This window comes from Erpetoichthys calabaricus, chromosome 3 (assembly GCF_900747795.2).
Source record: "Erpetoichthys calabaricus chromosome 3, fErpCal1.3, whole genome shotgun sequence".
NCBI classification, from domain to species: Eukaryota; Metazoa; Chordata; class Cladistia; order Polypteriformes; family Polypteridae; genus Erpetoichthys; species Erpetoichthys calabaricus.
In genome coordinates, this window is record NC_041396.2 from 242,274,923 (window position 1) to 242,298,783 (window position 23,861).

Genomic DNA, 23,861 nt, shown 5'->3' on the forward strand with positions numbered 1-23,861 from the left:
TTGTTATTTATTAGTTTAAATATTATGCAGTTTAATGATGGTAAAGTTGTTTAAAAAGTCACTTTAATGTGTCAGTGGACAGAGATTGTTAACATTAAGAAAGTGTAGTTGGCTTACAAAAAATATTTACTATTTATTCCTTTTTATTGCACAGACATGTTCAGTGCAATACAAATTTTGACAAGCACCTCTGGATATTTTACTAAGTCTAAATGCCTCTTTGGGTGGTTGAAAATATGTTGTCAAAATCATAGTTTAAGTTGTTTGCAAACTTTGTTCAATAAAAAGGTTCTATATTGTGGCTGCATCTGTCATGCAATGTGATTCCTTCTCTTCATTAGTGCCACCCTCTTGAAAACTATCACTTTATGGGACCATGCAAACCTGTATTAATACTTGTGTGCACATTAAAATGTTTTTTTGTACAATGTACAATTCTCCTGACAGTGGAATAGGTTATCGTTAGCCAGTAATTGCAGTGGAAAATGTGGTTAACATCCACTCATGCATGGGGAAAAAATACCGTCCAACACCATGAAACCGGTATAATTTTGAAAAATACCGTGGTGTAGAATTTTGGTCATATCGCCTAGCACTAGTTCTGGGTCAAGAGTACCATGTGAAATTTGACCTGAAAGTACTAAAAGCAGACATAATTGGGGACTCTGAGAATCCAGCTGCTTATGTACAAAGACAACTTAAAAGATGGAAACTGGAAACTGAGAAAGATCCAGAAATGCATCCACTCATGAACGCACTGTTTAGAATGACAGTACTTGAAGCACTACCTGTTCCAGTCAAAAGTAAACTGGAAGATACAGTGGGACTGAACTCTAAAACTTATTAAGGATTCAGTGACCATGTCAATCATGCTGTGAAAAAATATTGCAAAGATGAAAAGAAATTTAATGAAGAGTAGAAAGAGATCCAAAGAAAAGAAGCTCAGTTTCAATTGGAGGAACTGATAAACAAAAATATGACAAAAGGACAAGCTCCAATGAGAAGTACTTCAGAGGAAAATAATAAAACAATTACACTGGTTCTCTGGCCCCTTCTCTAAGTTTGGCATCTGCCAGATCTTCTTTTGTACCACCAGCTCCTTTTAATGCATTTGTCCAGCAACCAAACTGGGGTAAGTTATGGTAAAAGGCAAAATAGGTGAAAATAAAGTGAAACCAAATTGTTCAGTGAACCCGTAACAACAAGGTTGTAATTAGTCAGCTCAGAACAATTATTGTACGCAATGCTAAGAGGGTGTTGGTTTTGGACAATTCACCCCAATTTTTGTTAGGGAGAAATGCTTTGTGTAAATTGAATATGAGAATCTGGTGTTCCCTGGAGGGTGTATACAATATAGTGATCAAGAAGATATTCAAAAACAAATGGTAATGCAGATTAGAGCTTCTGTTCACATGACAGGAGAAATTGAAAAATTTGTATCTGAGTTATGGGGAAAATGAGGATTATTTACCACAGCTAGCCTGCCTAATGCTAGAAAACTCATTTTAGAGCATCATTGTGCATCATTGTGCTGTGATTTCAGATTCTGCATATGAACTGAAACTAGAAAATAAATGGCTTAGAGCTAGGTTCTTGACCTTTACAGCTTGTTTCATGACAGGTTTGTGATAAGAGAATCAAACAGCTGCTATGCAGAGTGGTCAAAATGAGGTTACACCTTAGACTTCCAGACTCATCACCACCCATGACACGGCTCGTATCTTCAGGATTTGAAGCTAAAAATGTGTGCCTTATGATGAGAGAGGTAAAGCAGGTAAAATGGAGAAACACAGACAAGCCACTCATTTTTACATCACGGGATAATACTGTAAGTACATAAAAGTTCTGTGTACTAATGTAATGGAAGGTTTAGCAAAGGTTGTACAAGTACCAGCTTTAATACAGGCACCAAAGGAAGCAGAAGAGGTAAACCAAGAAAGGAAATGGGAAAAAAAACTCTAAATGAACATTGGTCAAAACATGAGCCCACTCCTTCACCAGATCAAAGACCAGAAACAGTTGTGAAATTTTTAGCCAGAGAGGTTATACCGAGATTTGATATTCCAATCGGGGCCGGCTCTACGCTGGGGCAAGAGGGGGCAACGTCCCCTTAAACAAACGTCCTGCCCCCTTAAATCAAACTTTTAGAAGTTGAGAAAAAAATTATAGATTACCCACAAACTGAATATGGACAAGATTTACTGCAGTAGCTGAAAAATCCACTGGAAAAGGCACAAATGAGATGATAGGTTTCACCTCTTGTTCGCTCTTTCCCTCCGTGCTCTGTTTGTGTGCAGGCTCACACAGCACTCGGCAGAGATCTCCCACTCACCTTCTCCCCAGCTAAACATCCAATCACTGTTAGTATGCAAATGACCCAGTGTCAGGTTTCTCAGTAGGCAGGGCAGAGCAAAATGAGCTGCGCAACAGCGGGAGGCTTTGAGGAAGCAGCAAATCTCTGTTGTCCAAATCATAGCGACTCGTGAGATAATTAACAACTAAAAAATTCATCTATATTTGTACAGTCAATGGGGGACTAGTCCATTGTTCGTCTCACAGTTTCAGCCTGCTAGAGAAGTGTTTCTTTCTCGATCCCACAAGCACCACTGTGAGCCTGTCTGCTGCATAGAGCCAACTGGAGGACCTGTGTCTGTCAGAACCCAACACAAAGCCCTGTCCCAGCGTTCAACTCTGCACTCAACAGTTTTCTCGTTTCATATACTGATGTAATCACAGCGATTTTAGTAAAGCTTATTCACTTTCCACCCCAGCTTCCAGCAGCTCACAAAGGGAAAGTTAATACTGTGAGATGCATCCTTTTTTCATGCTTTTAAAAAGTGTGGTGCTGCTCCTGCCTGTACCAATAGCAGTAGCAATGATGCTGCTGCTGGTACATCAGAGACAGCAACTAGCATGTCTACTCCTGTAGCATCAACAGGCACTGCTTCTCCTGTACCTCTGCCACAATTGCTGCCCCAAAGCATCCCGCTCAGCTACCCAGTGACTTAAATGGCAATACACCATCCCAGCCAATACCATGTAGTTACCCCAAACGTGTATTTGGAGGTACATCATTAAGATCATTCAATCCTGCCTGGTACCGCACACGACCATGGCTGGAGTACTCTGTTGTGCGGGACGCATGCTTCTGTTTCCCCTGTTGGAAATATGGCAGCACTGTTAATGAGAGGGATGTAGTTTTTTACCTTAACTGATTTTAATAACTGGAAAGCAGCACTTGATCGAGACAAGGGGCTACAGAGGCATGTGTCCAACCACAACCATGTGCATGCTTCAACCATCTGCACTGAGAATAAAAGCAGAGAGGCCACAGGGGGGACTGTGGATTCAAAGTTGGTTGGTAAAACACAACTTGAAAAAAAAACATTACTATGTTAAGAGTATTGGTAGTGCTATAAGGTTTCTCTTTGTAAATGAGTCGGGGCTCCGTGGGACTGCAGAAACCCTGAGACATGATGCAGCGGGTAATGATGATAACATTGCTTCAGGTATTTTTCTAAAACTGATGGAATATACCTTAGAGAAGGATGAGAAGTTAGCAAGCATTGCTAAGGGTATCCCAAAAAATGCAAAATACACATCTAAGGATATCCAAAATGAAATTATCCAAACACTGGCTGACATGGTGCTTTTAGAGGTCAGGAAAAAATATGAATGTGCTGATTCTGCAGGGTTTTGCCTCAAAAGTGATGGGACCAGGGATAGGTGCAATGTGGAAAATTTGTCTGTGATAATACGATTTGTCAGAAATTCCATGCCAGAGGAGCAACTTATTGGGTTGCTTGACTTGCAACAACTTGGTGCCGAGTACATCACCTCTGAGATACTGTTACACCTTTCTGATGCTGACTACAGTGCTGACAGTATACTTAGCCAATGTTAAGATGGGGCTTCTGTGATGAGTGGGGTTAGAGGTGGTGTACAAGCTCTGCTCCAAAAGAGGCTCGACAGATATGTCCCATACATCCACTGCTACAACCACCAACTGCACTTAGTGGTTGTGCATGCCATGCAGAGTGAGCCGTGTGCAAAAAGATTTTTTAGCCTATCTATTTCACTCTACAACTTTTTTCACCACCACTATATGCTCAATAAACATGATGCACCTTGTCTAAATTGGCGGCTTGAGATCAGATGGACAAGCCACTATGAGGTGACAAGGTGCACTGTGGACAATCAAGAACAAATCCTTAGTATCCTATCTGAGATGACAGAGGATGATGATGCTGCAGTTGACCTGTGCACCGAGGCATCAGGCCTGCTATGCCAAATTAAGAGGCATCACTTGTTTGAGATTGGAAAGTTCCTAGTGCGGGTGCTTGGTGTCTTGAAACCAGAAAATACTATTCTACAGTCTTAGTCAGTTGATCTGTGTAGTGCTTCTGAGGTTGTTAGTACAGCACTGGACTCCTTAAAAAACATCTGTGAGGATGACTGTGGGGTAGTGTCATCTCCTGCTGAGGATGAGTCACATCCAACAAAGAGAAGGAGAACAATGAGCAAACACCTGGACCAAATGTTGTGCTCTCAACTTTGGGCCATACAGACTCTGGTGACCCTACCATTTCACCCTATCAGTCTCTGAAAAGATCCCTGCTCAACATCCTTGATAGGACCATTTCAGAAATGGAAACTAGATTTTCACACAAGAATATTGACCTGATGAGAGCCATATCTAGTCTTACACCCAAATCTAGCGCATTTCTAGATCCCACCCTGTTGCACCCTCTGGCTGTGATGGCTGGCACTGTAGCAGATGTTGTAAGTCTGAAAAATGAAGTTCTTGTGGCAAAACAGATGCTGCTCAAAAAATGTTCAAAGGAAACAGACCTGTCCACTATGTGTAAACTCCTGCAGGAGTACAAGGAAGCCTTTCCTGAGTTACATAAATTGTATGTAATAGCCCTGGTAATTGGTGTGTCTTCAGCATCGTGTGAGAGTTCCTTCTCCACTTTGTCCCGGGTCCTAACCCCCTATCGCCGCACCATGTCACATAAAAGAATGAGGAATTTGGTGATCTTGGCCCATGAGAAGTCCATAACAAATAACTTGGATATGGATGAATTTGTAAGAGTTTTTGCAAAGGGAAACAGGAGACTGTTGTTGTAGAGTGGATTGAGGAGAAAGGAGAGTGGAGCTGTTCAATTGTGAGCAGAGAGTTCAATTGCTTGCAAAACAAAGAAGCTTAAAACAAGACAAAAAGACAAAAAAGAAGAAAAAAGTTAAAATGTTCTGTTCTAAATCTGTTGTGTTCTACAAATTAGTTTGAGAATTGTAGGAAAAGACATGGTGAATTTTTTTTTTATTATTACTATGCCAGCCCTTTTTGTTATGTAAATATTAGCTATATTGAGATGTCTTATTTTATTCTTACTTTATTTTGAAAATTTATTTGAGAATTAGGCCATACAATTAAGATACATTTTATGTTGTTGGTTGTAAAGATCCGGATGGATATTTTATTTTATTTTTTTTATTCAGTTTTTCAGTTTTATTTTTCAAGACTTGGTGAATTGATTTTTGTTTTTATAACTTGGCCTACCCTTTTTAGTTTTGTTAATATTGGTAATAGAGAGCAGTGTTATTGTTGGGTTCGAATATATTTGATATAGGCCATCAAATTAAGGTAAATGTCATGTTTTTAGTTGGTATAATCTGATAAGGAATATTTTATTTTATTTTTTGTTGTTTTATTTTTCAGTTTTCCTCCTGAGGGATTGTCACCTTATCGTGGTCAGGGGGTTTGCGTGCCTCAGTGACCCTAAGAGCTACACCAGCAGAAGCTTAGCCTTCAGGTGGTACACCCAAGTTGGACAGGTCTTAGGGTAGAGGCCTGACAAAGTGCAATCCAATTATATGACAAAAACAGCTATCCAGAGCAACCCCCACCACCACCCCACCCCTTTCCCAACTCCATCGCCACCTTGTGCCCCCTTCACATTTCTGTTTGCCCCCTCATATATGCCTGTCTAGAACCGGCCCAGTTGTGGAGAGATGATTAAAGTTTTTTTTTTAATAGTATTTTTATCAATATACAGAAATCATTGCAAGAATGTAATGTGCCATCCTTCTCCTGTATGAAGAAAATTTCTACCTCAGGTTTTCTGGTGGTCTTATAAATGTATTTTGTTAATTTTCTTTTAACCTTACTCATAAATGAGTGACACGGTCATATTCCCTGTGTGATGGTAAAATCAATGAATATGTATATAATGGGAAATGTTCAACCAAATTAAACTGAAAAACAGGTGCTGGATGGATGTTACACTCTGTTTATGATATTGAGACTTCAAGCAATTAATTGGCACCTATCCCAGCTAAATATTGAATTATGTTTTAAAAGCCAAGAGAATCCTACAATCAAATATAATATCTCACTTTGAATAACAAAGGAAGTTAAAAACCTGTTTGGATAAATATAGTTGGTGTTGTAAACTCCAATACCACTACTCCAATGGGGTTACCATCAATCAAGTGTCCTTGTGGTTTAAGACTTAAAGAAATTTTCTAAATACATAAAATATTCAGAACTTAATTCTCCACTGTCACTGAATATATTAGGGTGTAAAAATGGTAAGAGACAGTGGTTACCAGTGCTGTCAATTCATAAAATAAAGGGTTTGGCTGTAAGTACCCATCCCAAAAACCATAATGCAGTATGTATGTATTTGTTACTCTTCAGCATTGGGCAAATGGAAATTGCAAGTCCCACAGTACCACAATACAAATATAGTTTTTTAGCGGTAACCATACATTTTGTTAAGTTGTGTTTTTATTAATTGTTAAACCCAGGCAATTTAGATGTGCCATTGATTAAACTGCTTGTCCAGGACTGACAACAGCAGGGACTGAAGTAAATATAAACTTCTGGGCAGCAGAAGGCAGGAGGGAGAGTCCACAGGAAACGCTGCCAAGACACTCGGACAGGGCACAGGGGCTCACAGGCAGACAAGGGTACCTGGCTGGCACGACGTGAGGCACAAGGATGGCAACATATACTTCCAGGGAGGAAGAGACAGCTCCACAAGGAGACGCCAGTTGTGGGTCCAGCGAAAGAGGGAAGCCGCATGAGAGGACCAAGCGAAGCTGACAGACGAGGAATGAGGCGTGCCTAGGTCCCAGCCACATAAGGAGCCCAGAGTGGAAGAAAAAGGAACAACAAAGAGACGCTGACAGGGAGTCAACAATTTGACACAACTTCTGCCGGGGAACAGAGTGCATCCATGAACAATTAAGTGTTGGGGTAACACAGTGCCCAAACTGGACTCTGCACCACTAAAGGTTGTATCCTACAATTCTTGTTTTTACATAATTGTTTTTCCTTCTTTATATGTTGATTAATTTTGTTTTACAGAAATTTGTTTAGAAGCTTTTCTTTCCAACTTTCTTTTTTGAGTCTTTGTCTGTTTTAAGACTAAATCAATAATATCATTAAGAGAATTACCAACATTGTGGATAGCAAAGTCTACCTTTGCCATTTGTTATTTAATAATAACACCAAAGACACATTTCCACAGCTCACATAAGCTGTGATTGTTTTAAATATGACTATTCATTTGTCAAAGGGCATATGTTCTTGTTTGAAGTCCAATAATCTGTTAATATCCACTTTTTGTCTAAACAGTTTAGCAACAATTTTTCTGTTTTTTTACAGAAAAACATCAACAGTAAAGCAACTGAGATGGTTGGAATTATAAAGGATAGATAGACATTATACTGCCAGCTCATTCAGTGGAAATTTAATAAATGGCAGTCTGTCACAAAAGTATCAGCTTTTAGTCAAAAACAGTCTGGGTTGATTAATAAAAGTAATGTACTTTATAGATTCACCTCCAAATATGTTAGATAGGAAATAAGTGACTTACAAGAACCATGTGAAGCACATAAAGGTATTATTAAATTCCAATATCATTTCCTTGAAGGAGGTTGATAAATCATGAACTCGTTGGTAATACCTGTTGGTGTTTTTACTTCTGCTCTTTCTTTCTAAACACCCTTTCTATTTCAGCATCACTCATTTTTAAACAGTTCACAATTATGGTTTGCCAAGATTGCAAATATTAGAATTGTGATTGGGAAATGATTTTAAAGGGGAAACTAACGTTGCAGTCAAAATGGGCAGTGGGCAAAAGGGAGAAGACTAACCAATACTAAAACAATAAATCCAAAAACTAAAGTAAACAAATCAACATTGTTAGTTCATAGCTATAAAGGTTTTGTCCAAAAGTCTACAAGAAAAATCAAAGGTTAATTTTGCAATGAATCCAAAATCAGAGATGCCAGGTGCGTCAGGTGATAACAACCATAAAGTGTCACTAGCACCATGCAAAGTTCCTTGCCTGAAACTACACAAAATGGTGGCACCCATGACAAACATAATGATGGTGAAATGGTAAATACACAAAAATAAACAATTTTATAAAAGGGTGCAGATAAATAAGACATAATATAAAAACTAAATTCTACAAAATCTGCAATCATAATCGTGAGCTTCTTTTTTATACAAATGAAAAGTGGACCTCTGTGCCTCTGTGTTGATTACTGAGAATAAAATTGCCAAAAAGAAAAAAATATCCCCTTCCTCTTATTTCAAAAATATTAAAACAAGTCACAGGGCCATCCATTTTCATAAAGTTAGTTATCTAAAATGCATACAATTCAATTAAAATCAGCGAGAGTGATGAGTGGAAAACAAATTTCAATACTACTGCAGACCATTGTGAGTATTTAGTTATGTTTTATGGTTTAGTCAATCCTCTGGCTTTCTTCAGTCATATGTAAATGACTAGCAGAGCAAAATGCCCATTTATTACAATGGGCACAATGGGAAGAAGGTAAGTCTGTCGATTTTGATTAAGTTGTGCATTTAGGAACACCTGTTCATCAGAAATAGTAGCCCTTACGTCCCTCTTTCTTTGTGCTTCATGTTGTCTTTGAACATCTGACATTCTAGCCCTCTCGGGGACATTACACAGAGCCACAGGGGACACTGGACATTTCTCGCTTTCTACTGGTTTATATATAGATGATGATTAAATGATATCTGATTTCTTTTTAAAGTGTGGATGAACACAGCCAACAATTAAAGGAAGTTTTATCTTGTCTATGCGCTATCCATGTATGATGTTTGGAAAATCTACATAACTTGTATGGGACTAAATATGGATCCAACTTAGGTTCAGGCAGTTCTTTATTGTAAGGCACCTTCTTCTATTAAGTAAGTATAAAAAATAGCTTGGTTTGATAATTACTATAGGCTTTCCAAATATTAATACAGCTCCCTTTCGTATGAAGAAATCAAATAAAAAAAACTTTCTCAGATTCCAGAAGTGCAAATGGCTTTTGATGAACTCAAAGCTCTGTTTACAACTACTCCAGTACTCTGCTACTCTAGTATTTCACAGCCAGTAGGTGAGGTGCATCAAATGTAAGGATTAAAGCTATTCTTTCTCATCCATTTCTTGACTTGGGTAAACTTCATCCATATGCTTGCTTTTCCAAAACATATTGCCTGCAGAACAAATGTATGTTATGGAAATTCATAAATTGCTAGCTAAGCAATTAGGGTTTACGGAAATATCGCCTCTCACATTTCGCCCCTCACATTTCGCCCCCAGCACTTTTCGCCCCCACTGCATTTCGCCTCCATGATATTTCTCCCCCACCCCAGTAATTTCTAATACCCACACCCAAACGTTTTGAGTGTTGGAAGCTTCTAGAAAAAATAAACTGAATAATCGTTGTCAACGTTCAAAACTGACTTTCCTAATTTAAACATTTTTGTAGCAAAATAACAAAAAAGTTAGCAATAGTGCATCACTTAAATGAAACACTCTGTAAACATATGTAAAATACAATTATGTACTAAATTAATATCTTTGTAATTTACCATAGGCGAAATGTGTTGGGGGCGAAATGTGAGGGGCAACTTATCCGGACGCCCTAGAATTTATACCTGTAAGAGTTAAAAAAAAATTTGTGACTTTGTGCCATGATTATCTTGTAGTAGGGCATACTGAGGTTATGAAATCTCAGGAGTTAATCAGGGGATTTTTTAATTGCCCACTATGCATATAAGTATTATGTGACATGTTCGGGTCAGTGAAGTTTGCAACTGTGGAAAAACCAGTTTTGTTGAGTCCACCTTTTCATGTTCCAGATGGTTTTTGCCTTAGGAGGAAAGCTTTTAGACCTAATGACAGATCTTCCTCTCGCCCTGGTATACTATCATCCTAGTCTTTGAAGATATATACACAAAATCAGCTCATTTTATTCCACTAAATAAATTACCAACAGCACAACAATTTCTTAGAACATTTATAGTACTAGGGTGTTGTACCGTGTTCGCCATTATGAATGTAGAGAAAAGCCAAGCAAAATGACACCTTTCATTGGCTAACTAAAAAGATTACAATAAATTATAATAAAGTAATGAAATCAAGATTCAATGGAAAAATGTTGAATGCTTAATCAAACCCTAAAGTATATCAATACATACAAACATAAAAATAAAAAATAAGCACAATCTTCAAACACAATAACAATTTCACAGTTGGGTAAAAATAAAAAATAAAAATGAAAATATTGAAGTATAGTTGCTTAACTATCAATCAAAAAACACAACACATGTAAATATATAAGGTAGAACCCCTTTTTAACATTCCCATGTTTACTGTTGTCCTGCATTTAACATTTTTTGGATACTGCTGTTGTTACAAATGAAGTGCAGTTCTTTTGAGGCCATGTTCACACTGCAGGGAAAAGAGTCTCAATTGTGATTTTTGCCTCATATCTGATTTGGTTTTTGTTTTTGTTTGATGATAAAATTAATTTTGTAAGTGATCCAAATAGGATATCAGTATCTAGAGACCTATCAGCAATGTGCACCACATGTACAAAATGAACAAAACCAATCAATCAGAAGTGAGCTAATAAGAGATGCCAACTGCTGCTCTGCTTCATATTGTTCCAGTTTAGTTCTTCTGAAAATTGCTCATCTAACGATGGCTAGGAATAAAGGGCAAAACGTAAAATCATAGCTGCTGCCTTCAGCACAGTTGTCATTGCCATATCTGTATGTAAAACCTGTGGACATAATAGAGCAACCAGGATTGGTGGCAATAAGATTTTTAAGTTTTAGATACATATCAGAGATCACAAAAGTAGTGTAAATCCTTCCTGAAAAATTATCCTTCCATTTAATTTATTGGTGAACACACTATTCCAAAAAGGTCAGATATGTGTCACTTATGAGTGAAAACGTTGGAATTGAGCTGGTGTGTGAAAACAGACTTATTTTGTTTTCAAAAGTCATATGTTAGTTTGTAAGAATCACATTGCAATCAGGCTTAAGACTTTACTGGTTTAACAACACTGCAGTTGTTATCAAGTGTGTTATCATGGTATTCCCCTTGAATTATCCCTACTTACTTTCTTTAGGGATGCGTGAACTCACCAGGTTCATCTTTGGATTGGTCTACTCTCACACCTTAAGAGTAACATACACATGTAGATATACACATGCACACAGACCCTAACCACAAAAGTACCATATGAACGATGTATACAGAGCCATTTACTCACAAGCACTTTAACCCACATGAGTACTGCATGAATAACAAATGCACAGCATCTTTCCCTACTAGTTCAAGAGACTTACTTATCTTTGGCACTGACAACATAGGATGTGTTATATATATCTCAGATCTAAACATATATATATATATATATATATATTCAAAGAATATATTCAAACATACAAAGGCTCAGTATTCTTGGCTGTAGGCCATTTATCAACCAATGAATGTCTTATTTTACGTACTGTTTACTAATTTATAGAGCTCATCCTCAGCCCGATAAAACCTCACAGTTCGGATTATATGGCACTTCCTTACTGGTCCAGGTGCTCTAAATATTTACCTTATTACTTCAATCACTCTAGATACAAACACAAATTATAGAAATTTAAAAAGAATTGCGGTATTTATTAAAGAACAATAATACTATTAGGATAAATTGTAACAGAAAATATAGCTAGTAAAGTCTGAATATACAGTGGAACCTCAGATCACAGACGTCTCGGACCATGTACAAATCGGGCTACGACAAAAAAGTTTGCCAAGCCTTCGCATCTGTTCACGACCACACTCAGGTGACGAACAAGCCAGTTTCCCTTCCAGTTCGTATGCGCCGATGATTTTCGCACGTGTTCAGTCTCTCCCTGTGCATTCCCTGTGCAGCGAGCGAGTGAGCGAGAGAGAGAGCAAGAGAGACAGAGACAGAGACAGAGCGCGAGAGAGAGCGCGAGCAGGGGTGTTTTGGCTGACACATGGTGGGGCAGCGGTTGCTCCAGCTGAGCGATAAAGGAGCTGGAGTGGAGTGACCAGAAGAAGTAAGTAAACATTTATTTTACTATTACACTGTGCATTCTATGGTATAATTAACTATTTTTGTGCTAAAAAATCTTTTAAAAAAAATATATTTACATACAGCTCGTAGGGTCCAGAAAGTATTAATTGTATTTACATACAATGCTATGGGGGAAATTACTTCGGGTCACCCAAGGTTCCACTGTATATAGTCTTAAAAAGCTTACTGAAAGAAATTAGAGATGTCAAAGATGAATATCCAAGGGCAGCTTTTTGATTCAGCATTTGGCAGAATTCATCAGTTATGTCCTCCGAGAATAAGATGAAATGGTCGCACATGTCTTTGTCTCTTCTGCTGATGTTGCCCGTTTGTCAATGCTGTTTCATCTTCTGACGTTGCTCTTTTTTGGTTCCTTAGACAAGGCATATTTATTTCTGTATGGGATTCTGGAACATAAGAAGTTTCACACATTTGATTGGCTGGCTGTCAATATGATAAATGAATTTGCTTACAGTTTTTGATCTTCCTTTCCCAAGCTGTGAACCAATTTGGCAATTCTTGGTCCCAGGCATCTCCTTCTGTTTACAATTTATAAAGTAATCAGTACAACCTGAGTCATCATCCTGGTTTTCTGCTTGCTTTGATTGCACAGATGTTTTAAAAGTGAGGTACAACTTGGAAAGAGGATATACTTTGATGTTAAATTGCCTTGTTAAGTGTTTAATTGATCCTGCCTATATGAGCAAATTATTTGTTTTAATGAGATACAATTCAGGAAGAGCAGGCACTTTGATGTTAACTGTCTTTGTACGATTAACTTCATTTTTGTTTGTGTGGGCAAAAAATAAAGTAAAATATAACATTTTTAAATCCACATCAAGGAATAATAATCTGAAACAAAAAATGACAATACTAATTCCACAAATTACACACAACAAATCAGGACATATTTAGGCTGCAGGGAAACTATAAAGTAATTTTAATGACTGTGAAACCAGACCTGGACTAGTGAGATCCTCACAAATCAGTGATAATTTTCATCATTTAATTTTTTTTCTGCTTTTTAGTTAGTCTCTAGAAAATTCTAAATAGGGATTCTACTACGAATATAAACCAAAGACGTACCTAATCTCTTCTTTTCCCAAAATACGAACAAATCCAAACAAACAATTGTAACATACAATCAAAATGGTATCTCAAAATTGGCGTGGTTTTGACCAAAATAGTTTGAAGATTGATTTCAATTCACTTTCCGCTGTTCTAATTTGAAGAGTTGATAGATTTGTTTGAAAAACTGGTGCATTTTCACTGTAAAATGTAACAGATATGACTCACCTGTTTGAAGTAGTGATACTGTTTATTTTAGTCTGTTGTTCATCTCACCTGGTTGAAAAAGTGTTTCTGTATCTCTTGAATATAACAGCCTTACAAGTGCAGTGCTTTTTGGATGAATTGCTGTATGCCAAAACAGCTGCTTACAACAATGTCAGGCATGTCGTCCCCACCTCAAAGACTTTGACAATCACACCACCTGTTTTCTTAATATCAGTGAAAATAATTTACTTCTTTTTATATTTCTCTTTATGGAAAAAAGGTACAGACCAGCTCCACTAAGTCAGATCTTACCTACCCATGAAAAGACCCCAAGGAACAGATTGTTCATGTTGTGCCATGGAAAAATACCCTTCCAGTAAAAAATAAACTGGGTAAGTCAAGATCTGAAAGTTGTTTTCAATGTAACATAACTTTAATCAGTGTGTATATATCAAGTGAGCTCCTACCTCTTGCAGACTGCTTGAGAAAAATAATATTCAGTTTCTCTACTGGTATGGCTTCATTTATTATTAAGGTGTATTGTTCTCTTCCAACTGACTCAAGTAAAGAAAAAATTGGTGCCTAGTTAGGGGAAACCTATTAATGGTAGGGACCCCTGCCAGTTTCCTCAGAAGGAATGTTACTTAGCCCCTGTGACTTAGGTAGGGCAAAACATGTGGCTATCTGCATGAGGATTCCTTATTGTAAACATTCCCCATTGAACCCCATTTATCAGACACGTTTACAACAACAACAATATTTATTTATATAGCACATTTTCATACATATGATGTAGCTCAAAGTGCTTTATAGGATGAAGAAAGAGAAAAAAGACAAAATATAAAAAAATAAAATTAGGCAATACTAATTAACATAGAAAGGTAAGGTCCGATGGCCAGGGAGGACAGAAAAAACACAAAACTCCAGACGGCCAGAGAAAAAAACAAAATCTGCAGGGGTTCTGAAGCCACGAGACCACCCAGCCTCCTTTAGGCATTCTACCTAACATAAATGATCTCAATCAATCCTCGTGGTTTTCAGGCTTCACATGGAAGAACTTGATGAAGATGGTCATGTAGACCTCTGGCCTTCAATCCATCAATGTAGAGACAGCATCGTGCTTATGATCAGGTGGAGGTGGCGCAGATCGCCACCACAGAAAACTGGAAATAGAACAGCAGAGAAACTAGGGGTTAGTAGGATAGTGGAGCAACCATGAATGATAATGATAATTAAATGCATATACAGAATATCAGGATTAAACTAAAATGAAGCTATGAGAAAGCCATGTTAAAATAATTAGTTTTCAGCAGTTTTTTAAAGTGCTCCAGCATATTTGCCTGGCGAATTTCTATTGGCAGGCTATTCCATATTTTAGGCGCATAAAAGCAGAAGGCCGCCTCACCACTTCTTTTAAGTTTAGCTCTTGGAAGCAGACACTCATTTGAAGAGGTTGTTACTTGTTTCAATTTTTTAATACTGATTGTGAGAATATGTTTCACATTGTCAAATTGAACTCCAAACACATTTAGTTCTTAATTTTAATCCTTTTAGTCTTCAGTTTGCTCTCTATTTTAGTGAAAGTCTCGTTCATTTTGTTATTCATATTACCTTTCACTGTAAAGTACTATGTATCTAATGTGACCTTTGGAAGGAAACACAGAACCTCTATTCTTCCCAAGGTGAGTGCTGTGTTCCTCATTTCATGACTCTAACTCGCCTAGGAGAGGTAGAGCAGCATTTTTAATGCAGGCCTCAGCAGTACTTCTACCTCCATAATATTGCAAAGCAGTTCCGTGTCTGGTGGAACTTTCTTTAAACAGGAAAGCTGCCTCCCTGCAGGCACCCTGGTGGCTCCGCAAGAACACAGAAGGGTCATCCATCGAAACTACAGCTCCCATGGGAAACCCACCAGAGGGTTGCTGCCACCCATTTTGTTAGAGAAGCACATGACCCAAGGAGGCAGTTTCCAATTTAGTTATTATTCTGTCAAATGAGACAGAATGATAGATAAAGGAATGACTTGTAAGTTTTTTTCTCTTTCACTGGGGAGAAAAGTGTTGATTCTGTTCTCTGAACAAAGAAAATTAATGGAAATGCGCAATAAGGTATTTTGAAATTTATTTTCTATTCATTGTGTTTTTAAATGGACACTTAAGCTCTTTATTACTATTTATTGATCACTTAAGAGAAAGACATTCAACTGTTTTTAAGAATTTTCTTTATAGGCTACACTATATATTGTATATGTATGATACAGTGTCTGCCAAATGATACAAAGAGTACATGACACGTGTTTCACCCTTATTGGGGCTGTCAGGTGTACGCACTTTTGCATTCCCTTATGGGGATCGTACTTTTGATGTCAGCAGCTGAGGCGAAACCTCTGATGTTGGTCCATGGCGGCAGGTTTGCTCATTTGATAGGGTGAAGAATACAGTATTACATTTCTAGTTCTGAATCACGGTCTGATTATTTAGCTGGTTACCTTCCAGGTAACGCTTGTGGTTGGTGATATAATTACTCAGCTATAGACTAGAAGCCCTTTTAGTTCATAACTGGGATGGACCAGCAGCAAGTTAGGAGAGAAACAACAGTGTTTTGGTGCAAATTAAAGTGCATTATTATTTATTGTAAATAAAGTGACAGAGGGCACTTATATATATATATATATAATCTTCATTAATAAATACTATCATTGAAACCGAAAAGAGTGTTGTGAGGCCATGAATAAATAGTTAAAAATCATCCAATAAAATAAAGAAAGTAGAGAGCTCAAAGTCCCTCCAGAGCAACATGAATCCAAATGTTCTCTCTATTAATATTGCCGCATCGGCAAAATTGATGCATTCCACCAAAAATATCCATCCATCCATTGTCCAACCCGCTGAATTCGAACACAGGGTCACGGGGGCTGCTGGAGCCAATCCCAGCCAACACAGGGCACAAGGCAGGGATCCAATCCCGGGCAGGGTGCCAACCCACTGCAGGACACACACAAACACACACTAGGGCCAATTTAGTATCACCAATCCACCTAACCTGCATGTCTTTGGACTGTGGGAGGAAACCGGAGCACCCGGAGGAAACCCACGCAGACATGGGGAGAACATGCAAACTCCAAGCAGGGTCGACCCGGAAAGCGAACCCGGGTCTCCTAACTGCGAGGCAACAGCGCTACCACTGCGCCACCGTTCCGCCCCCACCAAAAATATCTAAGTGACAACTGCCTCTCAGCATCGCACCAGTTCGCTCGTGTAATTCCTAAACCCATTGTATCGTTCCATCCTAACAACCTGGCTGTCTTCAGCTACAACCCATGACACACAGCCTCCCCAACTCTGTCAATTCTCCATCCCTTGTAGAACTGCGGTGAGTCAAAATGACCAGTCTCCCCTGTACATGATGCTTCACTGTTATGTTCCCCCCTCTTTTCAGGGCAGCACTCAGACTTTAGTGCCCACCTCCTTCCTGATCTCCATCATTGCAAGCACACTGTCAGTTGAGCACACCATTACTTCTGCGTCCCCTTCTGTCCTGAATTCTAACAACAAAGGAAAGTACCTTCCCTGTTAGATCAAGAGCTGTTAAATCTTAAGAGGCTGCGCTATGTCAACAACTGCATGTCTTAATTCTCACTTCCCCCTTTACCGCTCACGACACTCACTATTACCACACCTCGATTCACTGAAAGCTAACCGTCAGTCAAATCAATTACACCGCAGTTACAGTTTGTAGCTCAACGTCATGGCACGAAATGTTACAATTGTACGTGACAAGGTGGGCTCAGAATTAAGCAATCTCTCTGCTGAAAGCATGTTCCTTTGTGAATGAAAGAACAGAAGTATAAGTATATACAGGTATCCCTTGATTAACGCGATTAATTAATCCATTGATATTGCCACGTTATGCAAAACCGCGCTAATTAAATATAAAAACTAATGGGAAAAAATATAATTGATCCATTATGTAAACTGTGGAAAATCAACATGGAAAGAATACTCGTATTTGTGTGTATAAAATAAAAGTCAAAATGCAAATAAAATCTTTATTAATTAAAACTAACATCATGTTTTAGAAAAGAATTTATGGAGGGTCGTTTGGACTGCTCGTTCTTTATTCTGGCTCTCGTAGATCCGTCTTTAACAAGCAATTTGGCTTTGTAAGTTGCGGCAGACGAACGCACTTCTGCCAACATCAGGATCCATTTCAGTAATTTGATGTTTAAGGGTTGCAAACGTAGAGATCATTGCATCAAATTGTTTCAATGTTAAGAGATCTTCCATTTCAATCATAATCGGAGTTTTATTACGCAATGATTGCATGCTTGCAGTCTTTGATGTCAATTTTCCTTGGTAGGTATCTGCCTTTGCTAAAATTGTCCTGATAGTCGATTCGTTGAAGCCGAGTTCCCTGCCAATGTTTGCTTTTGTTTTGCCACGATCGAATCTTTTAATCATCTCAAGGTTCACGTCTAAATGATAAGCTTCTTCTCCTCTTTTCACTTTCCAATGAGGACTCACGCTTTTGCTTGTTCATGTTTGGAAAAAGGCAAGCGCTTTAAAGAAAGGATAAAAAAGTAAACAACTGGTGAAAATATGCAACGAAAACATCCACTCTCTATGGTGACTGTTGGCAACTGAATTGGTGACTCATGACTCCGTGAGAGTTTGAATGCCCATTATGGCCACTGAGTTGGGCGTAGGGGGGGCGGTGACACCTGCATGTTCAGTCGTGTGGAAGAAGTCGAGACAACAGCAGGCAAACCGATTTTGAACAAACAGAAATCTTTTTATTTCTTGACTTCTTGGAAAGCAGAGAGGTCAGTTACAGAGCCTGTCAGCTTGCGAAAGACCCACATTAGAGGGGTGAGCTGCAATTTTATACAGAGATCTTCAAAGAAACAGAAAAAGAATAAACTAAGTTTCATCCAAAAGGTCATAGAACACTCTTACACAATTTGTTGATTTCAACAGAAAGCAGAAATTCTAATCTTTTCTATATTTTTAATTAAGCTTATCAGAAAACTTGTCATACGTTTGGCATCTTCATTGGACGATAACCAGACACTGCTTGAGACAAGCCGGGGAGTAGCCAAGAGCTGCCTTCCACGCTTGCAGCTTTTACTCTACATAAGCACGCTTATTTTATCTGTTATAAAAATGCCTAGCCACACAGAGAACATGCAGATTTTCATACAGAAGCTAGCAATAGATTTTAAATTCCATTCCACAGTCGCAACCTCTCGTTTCCATTTTTGCGCAATTTAAAAAAAACACGCTAATAAAATTTATAGCCGCTGTATTCAAGGGGCTTTCGCATTCAAAATAAGAGCGTTATTCAAAACCTGTGTTTATTAAAACCGCATTAAACAAGGGATTACTGCACTTATACGTATAAGAAAGAATATAAAATACAATTATTTATTAGGTGTTAAAACCAGGATAAAAAAAATCAAAGTAGTGAACACTATACATAAAAATGATATCAAAAAATACATGCAGTATGTGATAAATAAGAATAAACCAAGCAACCGATTCCCCTAAACAAAATCCTATACTGGGTTCGCATTCAAGGTTGAAACATACCATCACTGGCAGTAAAAATAAATATCACAAAGCAACCTTTAAAACTAAGAAAAACAATAACATAAAAAGCAAAACCGTAGAGCAGCTGTAAAGAAGCACCCAAAAACTAAAAGGAAAGAACATCAAATAATTAGCATTTCAACTGGTTGAAGAAAAAAAAACAAGAAACTGAAATGGCCACCTCTATCTCTCTTCCACTACATGCTGGTCTTATTCTAGCCCTTAATTGGAGTTAGATGAGATTAACGTCAAACAATGACATGTACAGTACGTCTCTGGTCCTTGGTCTTGAAACTAGACGACTTTGCCCTGAAATGTTAACATTGATTGAGGATTCAGGTTGTCACAGCCATAACCCTGACTTGTGCTTGACTACGCACTTTAATGTCCTTTTAACACTGATGCTCGTTTCAAATTTCCCAAAATTCACCACATTTTGGTTTTCTAACAAAAACACTTCAAGCGATTTAATCAGTTATAGTTACTTAGAAATGTGTATGCTACATTCAACAACCAAACATGTCAGCAAAAACAATAAATGTGTAATAGCCTTGTGCAGAGCCCTGTTATAATCATATTTTGACTGTGTGGTCTTGAGTGATAGGAGTTTATTTTTCCTTCCAGTTCAACTTAAATCTTTTTTCTTCCATTTTATTGTTTGTTTCCATTTCTTGCACAATGATTTTCCCTAATAAATGCAATCCATTATCTGTTGCTACTAGTAATGATCGAATGGGAGTTAGAGGAAGTATAAAGAAAGTATTAATGCGGCTCCAATTACAATGAGTCCATTAACCGTCTTACTGCCTAAAAGGAGGAAGCTGCTGATGTGCCTACAGTTGTATTTCATGGTCTTGCATGTATGCATGCTGGGTAAGTCATGACTGACATTTGTCACTGTAGAGAAAACTTCTTGGGTAAAACAAGCATTTTTGCAAACAGAGTAAAATAACTGCAATAGATTGTCTAATAGTGTATCTTTTTCTGTTAAATAAGAGTTTAACGTGCATTGGTACACACACGTGTGCATTTGCATCCCACAATATCAAATCAAAAGCCATTCATTTACAGAGAAGACTATTAAGGTGCTAATACTGTAAGGCGGCTCCTGTCAGACAGTACTGAGGAACTCTATGCTGGCAACAGACTGGGAAGGGAATGGATGAATAAAAAAAAAGCCTTTTCTTATTATTAAGGAATGCATTTAACATATAAAAAATACCTTAATAATTTTACAAATGCAGCTATGTCTTTTCAGTAACATCAACAACAAAATACCCATAATAAGTAGAGTTGAATGTTTGTTTATAATTAGCATCCAAATAATAAAGATTTGTTCTTGAGAAACAAAACACTTCTGTTTCACTAGGGAGTACAATGGCTCTGTAATTGGAGTAGAAAAAATTTACATTAATCTCTAAGGATTTTGCAAATATATAAACTTTTGTTAACGACTATTAGAGATACACATTATCAAAGTGAGAAGCGTAATGCTGTATCCAGTAAAAGGGACTTTATAAAACCTGAATCATGTATTCAGAAACAAGTTACTGCTATCCTGAAAACAATGCATCTTGCCATAAATTTAAATTTGTAAGGCGAACCGAAATATTAATACTGCTTTACCTGTCTGCAGGAATTCTGATTGGAGTTACAGTATTTGGAAATTTGTTTGTGATCATCACTATCTCTCATTTCAGGCAACTTCACACTCCTACTAATTTATTTGTCCTTTCGCTTGCTGTGGCAGATTTTCTTTCCGGCTTTATTCTGCCCTTTCAGTTTATTGATGCAATTGAGAATTGCTGGTACTTTGGTGATGCATTTTGTCCTTACTTTCAAACATATTATAATTATTTACTTTTTGTTTCTGTTTTAAATTTGGTAAGCATATCATTTGACCGCTACTTTGCCGTGTGCAATCCATTTCTTTATAGCAGCTATGTAACAAATTCGGTGGCAGGTTCATGTATTATTTTCATATGGTTGTTAGCATTTTTATACACATATACATTTTTTTTTCATACTGGAGGTTCAGTTGTAACTAACTGGTGTGTGGGTATATGTGTATTTGTGCATTTTGAAGATTGGTTGATGATACATTATACACTGACGTTTTTATTGCCTATGGTGCTTATAATATGTTTGTATTCAGTAATATTTGTGACAGCAAGAAGACACGTAAAAGCTATCAACTGTATGATGAAAGAAACAAAATCAGCAAGCAGCAAAATAACACAACTGTCTAAACCATCTGAAAGAAAAGCTGCAAAAACCCTAGGAATAGTAGTAATAGCTTTTATTGTGCTCTGTTCACCTTGCTTTGTGTTCGTTCTAGTTCAAATATTGTTCACTATTAACTCAGAAAACTTAGGACAAGTGGGATTAGCAGTGGCTTATTTATCAACATTGAATTGCTGCATTGATCCAATTATTTATGCTTTGTTCTATCCTTGGTTTAGGAAATCTTTAAAAATGATTATTTAAATTTTCATCACTAATGACTAACATATTTAAATTAATTTTTAGACATATATGATTTGTATCTCTCATATATTTAACTGTTCTTTTATTATTTGCAAAACATAACGTAGTAGTTTACCTTATCTCTGGTATGGGTGTTTCATTTGCTCTTTTACTTTTTCTTTACAAAACAGACACTTTCTGTGAATAATGATTTCTGGTGTTTTTGTCTTAATGTTTACAGTGCCAAATGTCAAAATGAAAACAATATGGTATAAATATATTACAGGTAATATTGGACATTTAAATTATTGCTTTGAAGCTCATTCCAGTATAGGTTTGGCTCTTTGAGGTTTGTTGTCTAACTTGAAGATAAATCTCCTTCCCTTTCGCAGTTCTCATGCAGAGTGCAGCAGGTTTTCCTCCAGGGTTTTCATATTCTTCCCTGCAGTTGTTTTTTTTTTATCATCTGCCTTCACACGCTATTGGGCTTTTTTTTTTTTTTGCAAAAGGTATGTTACACACAAAGCGCCTACTTTGCTAAAATTTTTCCTAAGTTGATCTCGCTGCTCAATCTGGTGCTCTGTTTGCCTGCACCATGGCTGTTTCCTCTCCTCTCCGCTGTGCCTGCTCGCACCACCGGCCACACCATCTACACGCTCTGACGCACCTGCAGCCCAACATAGTGTAATTTAAGACCACAGTACCTATGAGGTCAGTCATGTAATGTCCCAACATCACAAAATGCCCGTAACACCCATCGCATTGAACATTAAGGCTCCGTTACACTATGGTTAAGATTAGGGTTATGGGAGGGTTATCTGACTCAAATGGTGTTTTGTGACTGATGCTGTGCCTTTGTTCTGTTTGCTATAACGACGTAGTGCAGTAGTTGAGATATAAATTTAACATTCTGATCTGCCTGAGAGGGAAACCTTCGATCCACATACTGTAAGTGCGGCTAGGCAAATGTGCAGAAACAGTCCCATTAATGACCTCATTGACAGTTTCTTTATTAGGTAATTGGTGAATGAACTGTTTCATATCATGGAAAAATCAGTGGTTGGTGGTTATATGGGTGTTTAGGGAGGTTTAGTAATATCAGGAAAAATTGTTTGAGTGGTGCAGTGGTAGTGCTGTTGCCTGGCAATATGTAAACTGGGGTTCACATCCATGTTGTTCCCCTTGTGGAGTTTCTCCCTATGTCCCCTTACATTTCCTACGGATGCTCTGGTTTCTGTGCAAAGACTTGCAGGTTAGATGAATTGGCTTTGCTAAACTGGCTCTAGCGTGTGTGAGTCTTCACCTTAGAATGAACTTGAGCCCAATCCAGGTATTGTTCCTCCCTTGTGTCTGATAAGCTACCATGAGAGCCTGCCCGGATCAGAAGATCAAGCAACAGGATAGGTGGTTGGGGGTTTCTGATGGGTTGTGAACACATTATTATATTTACGGTTTATCATAATGGGATGTAGTATTTCAGATTTTTCATTTTCCGCCCCGTTTTCTGGAACTGATTATTTTCGGATTGCAACAGTTGACTGTATCAAAACAGTACTGACTAACTGATATGCTTCAGAGTAAGGAGAGGGTTCGCAATTTTCCATGGATGCTGATTCTCTTCTCTTAGCAGGCACTGTAATAACAGAACAGGATTTTTGAGGTCTATATGGTTATAGTAAATTGGAGTTATTGTCATTATTATTTTAAGAAAACGTGTTTACAAGATTGATTTGTTTTATATGATACAAAAGAAAAACATATGGCGGTGACATACAGTGCTCTGGCTCTGCAGTTGGATATTATTGGCACCACTAGCCAGAGCGTCCAGGTGTTCTGACTCACGTTCAGCTTGTCTCGTACTGTTGTTCAAGTCACCATAACACTGTAGAGCAGTGGCTGCATTTATCATTAAATATCTACCTAATCGTGGACATTTTCTACAATAAGGTGGAAGAAAGTAAAGCAACTGAAAGGTGAACAAATCTATTATATTTTTTGTTGTGATAGATATTTATCATTCTGATCTGCCAGAGAAGGAAACCTTCCCTCCACATATGAGCGGTTATGCTAATGTGCAGAAACAGTCCCGTTAATGATTTCCTA

At 37.8% G+C, this 23,861-nt stretch overlaps 1 protein-coding gene across 1 annotated transcript in view; it reads left to right on the forward strand.

Moving 5' to 3' along the window:
* The window catches only part of LOC127527122 (zinc finger protein 862-like), a 41,750-nt gene extending 36,592 nt beyond the window's left edge, over positions 1-5,158 (forward strand). The window contains exon 2 of the mRNA XM_051924763.1: positions 5,094-5,158. The gene's annotated coding sequence lies outside the window, so the exon portion shown is untranslated. The remainder of the gene's footprint in view (positions 1-5,093) is intronic.
* The last annotated feature ends 18,703 nt before the right edge of the window (positions 5,159-23,861 follow it).